The sequence below is a fragment of the Mandrillus leucophaeus genome, unplaced genomic scaffold, assembly GCF_000951045.1.
Source record: "Mandrillus leucophaeus isolate KB7577 unplaced genomic scaffold, Mleu.le_1.0 Scaffold121, whole genome shotgun sequence".
Classification (NCBI taxonomy): Eukaryota; Metazoa; Chordata; class Mammalia; order Primates; family Cercopithecidae; genus Mandrillus; species Mandrillus leucophaeus.
In genome coordinates this window covers 534,491-547,688 of record NW_012100432.1, presented here as the reverse complement: position 1 = coordinate 547,688, position 13,198 = coordinate 534,491, and the positions used below count along the sequence as shown (strand labels likewise).

General features: G+C 37.6%; 1 protein-coding gene across 1 annotated transcript in view; it reads right to left on the bottom strand.

Annotated features, from left to right (window-relative positions):
* Positions 1 to 13,198, bottom strand: part of FAM19A1 (family with sequence similarity 19 (chemokine (C-C motif)-like), member A1) — a 564,472-nt gene that overhangs the window by 240,578 nt on the left and 310,696 nt on the right. The gene's annotated exons all lie outside the window — the stretch shown is intronic.

Genomic DNA, 13,198 nt, shown 5'->3' with positions numbered 1-13,198 from the left:
TAACTAATTATTTTTATGATAATGAAGAATTTAAATAGCTCAGTAGGATAAAGTAGATTCAAACCATGGCTTAGTTTTCCCCATCTTTGGAATACTAAACTGGAGTAAAGGATTTAATGCTTCTAATACGAAAACATGTCTTTTAAACTTTTTTTTTTTTTTTTTTGAGATGGAGTCTCTCTCTGTCGCCCAGGCTGGAGTGCAATGGCGCGATCTCCACTCACTGCAAGCTCTGCCTCCCAGGTTCACGCCATTCTCCTGCCTCAGCCTGCGGTGCAGCTGAGACTACAGGCGGCCACCACCACTACCGGCTAATTTTTGTATTTTTTAGTAGAGACGGGGTTTCACCATATTAGCCAGGATGGTCTCGATCTCCTGACCTCGTGATCCGCCTGTCTCGGCCTCCCAAAGTGCTGGGATTACAGGCGTGAGCCACCGCGCCCGGCCCATGTCTTTTAAACTTTAAAGAAAAAAAGATATTTCTCAATCCATTTTGAGCATTATGAATTTATGTTGGGATGGGGATATGAAAAAGTGATTTTTACCTAAGGGACAAAGCCAAGAATGAATTTAACTTAATCAAAGTCCTAAGTGGTAACAATGGCACACAACAGCAATGCATATCCATGTGACAACCCTGGACAAAACTTGAGCAATAAGCCATTCAGGCAGGGTTTCTCAGCTTTGCAGTATTGATATTTTGGACCCAATAATTATTGTTGGGGATGAAGATTGCTCTGTATAATGTAGGATAAATCCCTGGCTTCTACCCACTAGATACCACTAAGCCTCTTCCCTGCCATCCCCCACCAAGCATCAGTCATGACAAACATGTCTCTGCTATTGTCAAATGTCCCCGGGGTGGGGGAATGACGAAGGAAGGGGGAAAAATAGCACCTGGTTGAGAATGCTGTTCTAGAGATTTACGTTTCTCACTTACATTATCCTTGGTTGTGACTGTTCTCTATTTTTATTGAAGTAATTCAAATTTTAGCTTTAAACACCACACACACTGAACTGTATTCTACTAGTGTAGAAGTAATATCCAAGGATCAAATCTCTTTGTGGGATTAAATATTTTTATAACTATCTCTTTTATGTCCTTAAGGTGAACCAAATTATAGTCTTAATATGCCAAATAGGACCCAAGGTACCTCAAGTACATTGTGAAATGAATATATTTGCTGAGGACAGTAAAAGAGGAGGAGAAAGAATCATTTCTAAATAAAATGCTGTCTTCTGAGATATCTGCATTAAGGTAATTTTTTAAAAAATGGACGTTTATTAGTGTTATGAATTCTGTTTCTAGTTATGAATTTAACTATTGGGATCCATTTCTTTTATTAGTAGGTATATTACGTAGTGTATTTTTACTGAAAAGGACATCATTCAGAGGGTTTAAGTTCAATTATTTTTTAGGTAAATCAGCCTACTTAGAACAGATTACTTTAAAATCTTTTAAGTAATCATAAGGAAAGAACTAGTTTCATGTTTTCATGTAATACAACTTTCTCAAACAGTTTAAGAAAGAGATTTATCCTCTTCTATCACCTGTAATAAACACTGGAAACAAAGTAAATTAAACACTCAAAGAAGAAAACCATAACAAGAAATCGAAACAATTTAAGATTGGATGGATGGCCAGGAGAGCTGAATTCTGGTCAAGACTGTAGGAATGCACTGCAGTGCAACCTAAGCTTTGTTATTTCTGTGGGTTTCCATTCCTCAGCAGAAAGACATTCAAGCTTGGTGACTTTAAATATCCCTTATACCTGAAGGATCTGTGATTCTATTAATAAATGTCTGTCTAACATATTACTGTCCTTTAGATTTAGGGCCTTCCAATTTCTACATATAATGACTTCAAGGATATTCAAATTCTTTCCATAAAACTCAATCATCAAAGAGGCCATCCTTGATAGCCAGGAGAGTGAGATGCATACAGTGCATCCAATCCCTTAAGCCGAAGTGTGTCACCATTAGGAGGACACAATTTGCCTTGGTATTGGTGGTCTCATCACCAGAGAGCTAAATAAGTCTCAGTGTGTGTGTGTGTCTGTGCATGTATTTAAATTTCTGTCTTACTGACAAACTGGTTGGCAACACATGTACTATAAAACTAACATAACATTAGAATTCTATTAGAATGAATATTTCATTCATCTATATTCTCAACTCAAGGTGGCTTCAGGTGCATGTGACCAATGCAATTGCAAAGGAGCCCAGGCTTAGTGTTCAATGTTCAGTAGTCATCATGTTGAAATTATTAGGGTTTTATCATAGTTTCTGTTTTGTAAGTGAAGTTTGATGAGACAATGGAGCATGTGTCAAGGGCTTAGAACCTTGGCTCACACATGGTCTTGTCTCATATCTCCTGCAGATTTTGATAGGCTACAAATCTGCCATGACGCCTTGAATAAAACCTACCTGGGATGGGTCCTTCGCCATCTGCTTCCACACACATGGTTCCCTGGATCCCTGTCAGCCTCCCCACCTCTGCCTCACTCAGCAGCTAGTGCCTCCTCCAACTCACTGGTGCCACATTGGTCTCTTCCTCTCTGTTCCTGCTCAATGACTGCTGCTACCCTCTGGGGATCAGAGCACAGGAAGGGTTTGGGATGGGAGTGTGTACCTACATTGTTTTGGGGTGGGGCACAGCCAGGGTCATCCCTGTTTCCAGCTGGCAGCACCACAGTGAGTTTGGCAGGTGACTTGGTCACCCCTGATTCTGGTACCAAACACATTGCAAACCTTTGGATTTGAGTCCTGCGGGAAGGGTAATTTACAGGCTCCCAGGCACTTGTTCACGTCTGTACTCATCAGCAAGTGTCTCTAAAACCTGGACAAGTACAACATTAAATAATAAATAAAAACAGCAAATATAAAACCCACAACATATCCAGAAGAGAGAGAGACTACAGAAGAAAGAATGAAGTTTTAATTTTAGTAACTTTAATGGTACTTCCCCCTTACTTTTTGAATAAAAGCTCCCCATTTTCATTTTGTGCTGGGCCCATGAATTATGTAGGTGGTCCTGTAATCAATAATTATTGAGCATCTGGCATATTCCAGGGACCATGCTAGGTACAGGGGACCCGACAGTGAGCAAAGCAAAGCACACTTAAGCCAGCAGGGAGTTTTCAATGATTTCATCATGACCATCCTGCCTTCCATCCCTGAGATTCTGTCAAGACTCTTTTTAAAGGCATTTCCTATACACTGGTGGGAAATTAGCAAAATCATTTATGATAGCATGATTTGCTAGCTTATCAAGTCTTTTAGTTTCCATCCCTGGGTATCCCTCCCAATGGCAGGACTATACGTCCTCTCATTGGTGATCTCAGGAGTGGCCATATGACTTCCTTTGACCAATGGAATGTGAGTGGAAGTGTTGTGTGTCACTTTCTGATAGGCATTTTAAGAGCCAGCACATAGCTCACCAGCTCTCTTTACCTTCTGTTACAGTGGCTGGAAATGTTCTATATGAAAGTTGGTTCTTTAGCCTTAGATTTAGGAGGGAAGGCAACATGGAGAAAAGCTACAACTGACATATAGCCTAAGTAAGATGGTTGTGGCAACTTGGTTGTGGCAAATGACTGAGATAGGAGTTGTTTGTTAATGCAGCATAGTCTAATTGTTCTCACTAAGCCACCAATTGATGACTTTTCTCTTGAAGAAAGGGGTCTCTGTTAAATCTTCGGAAATTTGGTCTGAAAGGCAGGACATGTAAACACATAATATCCACCATTATATTCAGAAAACTACAATCTTTTAAATGATACATTGGAACTATTTTTCCTAATACTCAATTTCCATTCCCTTCCACAACTCATTGCCAAATTATTGAGTCTTTAATTAATGTGTATTTAGTTTGACTTACTTTTTGTGTTATCTGTACCAGCTATTTTAAATATTAAGTTGGTTCTAAGTCACTCATACACTGCTATCAGAAAAATGAATGAATGCAATTCATTGCATTGAAAAAAAGAGAGTGAGAAATAATGGAGGCATTGGGCTATTTTTGTCATTAATCAAAACACTTTAGAAACATTCATTCATTATGCTGTCTCTACTTTTTCTCCATATCTTAGTAAAGTAGACCAGAAAGTAACCAAATCCACTGAATTCAAATATTGACACATAGTTTAACTTCACCAACTCATTCAACACCTATTTATTGAGACCTACTATGTGCCAGACACTGTTGCAGGCATGAATCCCCTGGTACCTAGTATGGCATCAGGCATGCACAAAGTGGTCAATAAATATTTGTTATAAAAATGGGAATTTAATGAATTCAGTATCTACTCAAACCACCTCATAAAAACTGTAAGTTTTTATTATGTTTTCTGGACCCATTACTTTTCTTTGTCTGAAAGGAGATGCCAAGAAAAAAGAGAGAAAAAGCCCAGACCACTGCAAGTTAGCACCTAAAAGGCAGAACATTATGAAAAGTCCAAACAACATTACACACACATTATTCTGCAGAAGATTTAAATCTAAAGCTACGTGAAACTGTATTGGTTAAGAATTACTTCTATTTCCTTTTCTACCTGAGGGTATATCCTGAGGTATTTTAGGACAGGTAAATTTTCCAAGTCACTCTAAATTTATTTAACCAGTTTGTTCATTTCTAAGGGAAGGAGTCCTCCCCAGTGGGGTGAACCTCCTCCTCACTCCCTGGGTATTATTCAGTTTTGTCAACTTCAAAACTCAGGCAGTAAGAAATGAACATTTGAAACAAACCATTTCATTACGTGCATTCATACAGTTATGGAAAAAACAGTCTTTACTCAGCTTAGGCTAGTGAATCCCTCATTTAATTACAACTGGAAAGGTTAGAAACTTTTTATCGTGCACACATATTCTCTGGGAATTATCTAGCTCTGAAATATAATTAATCACCCTCTCTCATGCTTTCATTATATGCAGGGCCCTCCAGAGCCATTGCTTTCTTCTTTCTTCATTCATATTCCTCTGACCTTCCTCTTCATAGACCTCAGGTGAATTTCATCGACTGCTCAGAAATGACTGGATATTGTTAAACTCATTTGTCAACCACATTATCAGCTCACAAACACGAGATCTCTGCATATGTTTAGCCTTTTCCATATATAGCAGCCCAAGTATTAACATGGAAGGCATCTGTCAATGTTGACGAAAATTAAATTTCAAAACTACTGTAAATAATAAAGCAGTCATATAAAGATTATTTCTCTGGAGCATAAGCTACTAGTAAACACAATTTGCATATTGTGCTTACAGCTGTTTCAACATGAGATGTTTGCTGTGCTTCATTAAAATGATTTGATTTGTCAGATTCTAGGATAGTCAAAAGTCTGTAGGAAGAACTATGTAAGGAAGTTTAGTGACATTTTTGATTTTTAAAGCTAGGCACATACGGCATAGGAGGAATAAAGTGAACTGAGTAAGATATCTTAAGGAGAATTATTAACGTGTGAAGGTGGGGAAATTCACCATTAGCTCAATTCCAAAACTATTTCTCTGCCCCAGCAAAGCCATTAACACTTTCCATGCATAACTTAATGGAAGTAGAATGGCCATTCCCAAAGCAAGCTGAGAGGACATGAGGTCCTTCCACACCAACAACTGAACATGACAGAATCAAGCATGTACTTGGTAACTAAGCATATCTCGGACAAGTTTTCTGTGGAATTGATTTAACTGGAAAATTCTTTAACTTTCTTTTTTTGTCCATATCCAGTCAGAAAGCATAAAATCTAATTGCTCAGTGGGACTGGAAAAGGGCATGTGAATTGGCATTCTCTCTTCCAGGAAGAGAAGAGCTAACCTTTCTTAGAAAAATGGTTGGGGCCTCTGTTTCTTTATGATTTCCACAGGAGAATATTCCATGAACCTTTACTTATTGAAGTTCTCTTTAACAGAGAAGAAAGTCTTTATTTTGTGTCTAATTGATGATTTTCTTAATATATTTTCTTTTTCTCTCAGTGTTATATAGTGATATGTACTCATATATAATATTTATAAGAATATATCAATATGTGTACAAATATCTTGTGACCTAAGAATAACTATGGTAAGCCAATCTTTAGCTAACTTTCTCAAACTATGGACCTGAACATTCCTTTAAACAGAATTTGTGATCTTTTTAGTACTGAAGCTCCTCCTGTTTCATTAAGATGGGGAAGCTGGGCTGAGCATCTCTCATCACAGGTTATATATTTAAAAAGAATGTTTAAGGTTTCAAATATAAAAGCACTTGCTAAATGCACTTACAAATGAAGCACTAGTATCAGTGAAAAGGCAACTTATTCATTGACTAGTAGCCATCACAAATCGTGATCTTGTGTATGTATAGACACAAATATGTGTACTATATAGTAATACTTTATCAAAAAGCAATCCCATCAGAAGAAAAATTTGTCAATCATTTTTATGTTATCTAATGATGTATCTTTGACAACAATCTGTGGAACACAGCAGGAGAATCTGTGTGTAGGGAACAGAGGAAGTGACAGGAATGATTATGTGTTGGTGGCTTGACTTTGCTGTAACTCTGTAGCAAAGTGGCAGATATTAATTCCCTTTATGAATAAGTCTCCAAATAAAGCTCAGTTCTGAACATACGATTAACCCTATGGACAGGAGCAGGTGTTCCTATTTGAGTTTTATTTTTGAAAAAGTACACTTGCCTACTAATTCACAGGTCAACTATTGCTACCTAATTGGACCAGGTGTTCAATACAAAGGGTAGTTTCCTCCTAAAGGTTTTTCATAGACTACCATAGGTAAAACAACAGCCAAACATTAACTGAACAAAATCCTAAAGCCTAGCCAAATAAACAAGAATGATGGGAGCCATCTTAATCCTATTCAAGGGTATACTTAGATATTTACCTTTAGGCAGAATAATGGAGTGAAAATTGTTGCTTGGAATAATGTTGAAAAAAAAAAGGATTCCTTTTTACAGTTCTACTTATTTTATAATCAAACATGTAAGGGATATTTGATATCTGCAGGCTAATATTCATACACACTTCTTAAAATAAAATTAAAATACACATTTCTCCACTTCTAGCTTCTATGGAAATCGACTTTAACTCCAGGGCCTGAGAGTGAGGCAAGGGCTATCAGAATAATTCAAGTTCCAGTCATAGTGATTGATTTAGGCAAACAACACAAGTCCATCCAGTTAGGGCCAAAGAGAGTGAGGATTAGGGCTTTTCTTTTCTGTACTCTTTTCAGAGAGGTGCATACCATTGTCCAGGCGTACACTGCAGAAGGACAATACATCTGAGGGGATACAATTCATATTGATACATCTTCAATATTTTGACTTTTTTCTTATTTTATCAGAACTTTGTCAACTCCAGCATACATACATGGTTTCCATATTTATTTGAACAATTTTGGGGAGACAGATGATGCTAAAACATCTTGTTCTAAGAAAATCGGCACATTTGGACAATTTTCAAACAAATGAATGTAAAGACTGTTCTTCTACAAGTTATATGCAGATCATTATGCTTGGACATGGGATAGACAAGTTTAAGAATCAAGAACGTACCTATCTAGCATCTAGCATGACAAAAAAATAGCCTATGATTTGAAGCAAGGAGTTTAAATAGATAGGTTTTAGAATGCAAGACAATGCTACACTTTCAAAACTATTTGCTTTCAAATGTAATTGTTTACTGTTAATTTGGTATGATGTTTTAAGCAACATTAATGTTATAAACAACATGATGAGAAATATAGTTTGGCTGTGTCCCCACCCAAATCTCATCTTGTAGCCCCCAGATTTCCCACGTGTTATGGGAGGACCCAGTGGGAAATGATTGAATCATGGGATCAGGTCTTTCCCATTGTGTTCTCATGATAGTGTATGGGTCTCACGAGATCTGAAGATTTTAAAAATTGGAGTCTCCCTGCACAAGCTCTCTTTTTTGCCTGCTGCCATCCATGTAAGATGTGACTTGCTCCTTTTTGTATTCCACCATAATTGTGAGGCTTCCACAGCCATGTGGAACTGTAAGTCCAATTAAAACTCTTTCTTATGTAAATTGCATAGTCTCAGGTATGTCTTTACCAGCAGCATGAAAATGGACTAATACAATAAATTGGTATCATGAATGGGGTGCTGATGAAAAGATACCTGAAAATGTGGAAGCGACTTTGGAAATGGGTAACAGGCAGAGGCTGCAACAGTTTGGAGGTCTCAGAATAAGATGGGAAAATGTGGGAAACTTTGGAACTTCCTAGAGACTTGCTGAATGGCTTTGCCCAAAATGCTGATAGTGATAAGGACAATAAAGTGCAGACTGAAGTGGTATCAGATGGAGATAAAGAACTTGTTGGGAACTGAAGTAAAGATGACTCTTGCTATGTTTTAGCAAAGAAACTGGTAGCATTTTGTCCCTGCCCTAGAGATCTGTAGAACTTTGAACTTGAAAGAGATGATTTAGGGTATCTGATGGAAAAAATTTCTAAGCAGCAAAGCATTCAAGAGGTGACTTGGGTGCCATTACAGGCATTCAGTTTTATAAGGGAAGCAGAGCATAAAAGTTCAGAAAATTTACAGTCTGACAATGTGATAGAAAAGAAAATCCCATTTTCTGAGGAGAAATCCAAGCCTGCTGGAGAATTTTGCATAAGTAATGAGGACCTGAATGTTAATCCTTAAGACAATGAGAAAAATGTCTCCAGGGCAGCCCCTCCTATCACAAACCCAAAGGCCTAGGAGGAAAAAGTGGTTTCGGTGGGCTGCGCCCAGGATCCCCGTGCTGTGTGCAGCCTAGGGACTTGATGCCCTGCATCACAGCTGCTCTAGCCATGGCTGAAAGGGGCCAATGTAGAGCTCAGGCTGTGGCTTCAGAGGGTGGAAGCTGCAAGCCTTGGCAGCTTCCACATGGTGTTGAGCATATCAGGACACAGAAGTCAAGAACTGGTGTTTGGGAACCTCTACCTAGATTTCAGATATATGGAAATGCCTGGATGCCTAGGCAAAAGTTTACTGCAGGGGCAGGCCCCTCATGGAGAACCTCTGCTAGGTGGTGTAGAAGGCAAATGTAGGGTCACAGCCTCACACAGAGTCCCTACTGGGGCACTCCTAGTGGAACTGTGAGAAGAGCACCACCATCCTCCAGATCCCAGAATGGTAGATCCACCAACAGCTTGCACCTTATACCTGAAAGAGCCACAGACACTCAATACCAGTCCCTGAAAGCAGCCAGGAGGGAGGCTATATCCTGTGAAGCCACAGGGGTGGAGCTGCCCAAGATCATGGGAACCCACTTCTTGCATCAGTGTGACCTGGATGTGAGACATGGAGTCAAAGGAGATCATTTTGGAGCTTTAATATTTGACTGCCCTGCTGGATTTTGGACTTGCATGGGTCCTATAGCCCATTTGTTTTGGCCAATTTCTCCCATTTGGAATGGTTGTATTTATCCAATGCCTGTACCCTCATTGTATCTAGAAAGTAACTATCTTGTTTTTGATTTTACAGGTTCATAGGTGGAAGAGAGTTGCCTTGTTTCAGATAAGACTTTGGACTATGGACTTTTGAGTTAATGCTGAAATGAACCGAGACTTTGGGAGACTGCTGGGAAGGCATGATTGGTTTTGAAATGTGAAGATATGAAATTTGGGAGGAGCCAGGGGCAGAATGATATGGTTTGGCTCTGTGTCACCATCCAAATCTCATCTTGTAGCTCCCATAATTCCCATGTTCTATGGGAGGGACCCAGTGGGACATGATTGAATCATGGCAGTGGGGAGTGGGTCTTTCCTGTGCTGTTCTCTTGATAGTGAATGGATCTCATGAGATCTGATGGTTTTAAAAATGGGAGTCTCCCTGCACAAGCTCTCTTTTTGCCTGCCACCATCCATGTAAGATGTTATTTGATCCTCCTTGCCTTCCACCATGATTGTGAGGCCTCCCCAGCCATGTGGAACTGTAAGTCCAATTAAACCTCTTTCTTTTTAAATTGCCCAGTCTCGGGTATGTCTTTATCAGCAGCATGAAAATGGACTAATATAATGAGCAAACAAAATTTAGCATACATAAACACTTGATAGCACTGAAAAAATAAATTCTCTTAATAAAAATGAAGCGATGTTTTAAAAACCATACAATTGAAGCTAAATAAACTTCACTATCTTTTAGCATTGACATTGGCTTCTCCAGAATAGAAAGGATTAGACTCATTTCAAATATAAACAGCATGATTATGTTGATCATAGACATTATCCAGAACTAAATTTTAAAATAAATTTGTTTCTTCACATATTTATCATTAACATATATCACCTTTAAGATTCAAGTTTATGATAGTGTTTAGATGAAATATAATTTGAAAAGTTATAATGAATATGAATATGAACTACAAATATGAACTATTTCGACAATATAAACTATAAATTGGAAATTTACCAAGGAATATAGTCGTGTGGTACTGGGGGAACATCAAGAACATGAGGAACTAAAACTTATACATAGTTTTCTTACATTTAGAACATCTCTTGTTGAAGTACTGAAATATTCATGGCAATAATTCACCAGAAAAAAATTCCAAACACTTTTATTTAAAAATATTTAGGGTATACTTGACTTAGTTGATACTGGTAATTGAGAAGCCAAGACCTTTGCTTCTCAAAATTAAACAACAGCTACTTAAGATCTCCATTCCTACTAGAAAAAATAGTGAAGTCTATGGTTTGATTATTGGTACAAGTAAGCTTTGAAAGTATCATAATTTGTTTTCCTGGAAAAAAGACAAGAAATGTTTACATAACATCTAATATATGAGTGTACTTGAATCTTAAAAATTTACATATTCTACTATATTACTTCTAACAGTATGATTTATATAATTTTGTAGAGTAGCTTATATGTTTCAATAATTATTGATAAATTAATCATAAACTAACTTTGGAAATTTCCTCAAGAAAGAAATACCTTTTTCTAATTTGCACAGAGGTGTCATGTGGCCTGGCAGTAGTCTTTACTACTGGGGAAGCAAACTTCCTCCTTCCCACTGACATAAAAGAATATAGAATCCCTGGAGCTGCTAGAACTACTATCCTGCCATATTAACATCAAGGAAGTGGAGTATGAAAATCAAGAGAAAACCTAGGTTCTGGTGACATGATTTGAGGACTACGATGAGACCCCTTTGAAGCCATCACTCCCATCTGTTCAACTCTGTGGGGCAATACATTTACTTATATTTTAGATCAAATAGTTTAGGTGGCAGTTTCTGCCACTGTCAACAAAATCCTAAATGATACAAATCCTGAGAAAATTATTCATTCACGAATAGCTATTTCCAACATCCAGATAGAAAAGTGCTAGTCAGGTACATCTGTATTTGGGTCTCTCAGTGTAAATATTCTGGGCTTCTTCCTATATTTATGCCCAATGGCTAATTACATGGTTTTGTTATAGGATAGACATGGGTTAAATTTTCTCTTGGCTAATTATTAGTGCTGTGGCACAAAGTTTGTGTGAGTATTAAATGAGGTAAGAGGTATAATACCTTGGTTATTGTAGGTGTTTACTAAGTGACAATAATTATTATAGCTTATGTCTTCCTTTTCCCTTCAAGGTACTAGATATCTTTGGGCATATTATAATTGATTATTATTTCACTTTTGTATTTTATAATTCATTATTGTATTCAGAAAATATGCCTTGGACACCTATTGTATGCTTTGTATGTTCTAGACTAAGGATCCAGTGGTAAAGAGAATAGACAAATTATTCACTTTTACAGAGCTTTCAAGGTTGTGGGATTCAGAGTACCAGGGGTGAGGTAAACCTTGAATTAGGAAGACTTTTGGGTTCAGATATAAGTGATGAGGAAGAATTAGCAATGTGCAGATCTGTGATGAGAGCATTCCAGATCAAGGGTAAGGGTTCTGAAGCAGGAACCAGCTTGGCTTCTAGGGATGTGAAGCAACTTGTATAACAGTAACATACTGGAGAAGCAAGGTGATAAAGATTGGAGCAGTAGGAAGGAAGAAGATCATTCAAGCTGCTAGGCTAAAATATTAAATTAAGATACTATTCAAGTGAAATCAAAGCTTTCCAACCACCTGCTACTTTTAGGTGAGTGAGTGAGTGTGTGTGTTTGCGTGTATGAGATGGGACAAGCTATTCACTACTTTGTAATGGCATCTCTTTCTCTCTGTCATTGATAAGCATATGATCAAAATAAATGAGCATTATCTTCCTGATGAAATCATTTGATGAGAATGACGAATTTTCCATGCCAGTGTAAAGGAGGAGGATGATGAAAACAACCTCACTATTGTTGACTATAAAATGCATCATGTAGTTTTACATGAACAAACTAGTAAATAAGAAGCCTTTTTTTTTGTGGCTCCAGTGGTGCAGTTGGCTAGCATGTATGGAGTACTTATAAGAAACTTTTGTCCCTCTGAATTGTTTGTTATAAAGGCATCAACTTACTAAGTCATCTATTCTGGGTAATAGATCTGTACAGGAGATAGCAAATTCACTAAGACAGGTAGGAGGGAGTATAGAGAAGCAACAGTAGTAGCAAAAGTATTTCTAATTTATTATAACATGAATACAAATAACTCTTTTTCATAAAACTAAAATAAAAGAGCAATAGCTTAGAGTATGACCACTCCAGGGGTGATAGTATTTTAATGAAAACAGAATGCAACATATAAAGTGAAATTTTGGATGTCAAGCAGTGTATATAAGACGATTACCTTCGGGGGGCCTCTGAATTCATACAATATTATTGTTTATAAATCATAGGTTTTTAGCACGTGAATGCTCCATCATTTTGAGGCTCCTTTTCAAATTAGGAAGTAATATTTTCATTATGTCACCCGATTTATTACTATGCTTGGCATTTTCGGGAGTGATTACACATATTCATTCAACACTTGGCAATAGTAAAAATGAGCATTTTTTTCTTTAAAATATATAACAATTTTAGAACACTCAAGAAGGCTAAAACAGTCATATTAGAAACCAATGAGGTAACAAGGGCAATTGTGAGTCTCTTGCACGCTGATTAGCTATTTCTTATGCATCTTTACATATAACTAACCCTGACCTCAGCTCACCTACTCACATGGAGCTCACCCCTCATTATGTCTTTCTAGTTCTTGGAACCCACCTTCTCAGGAATACTTAAACTCTCCAGATGAAACTAATATGCTAAAGCAAGAAAGG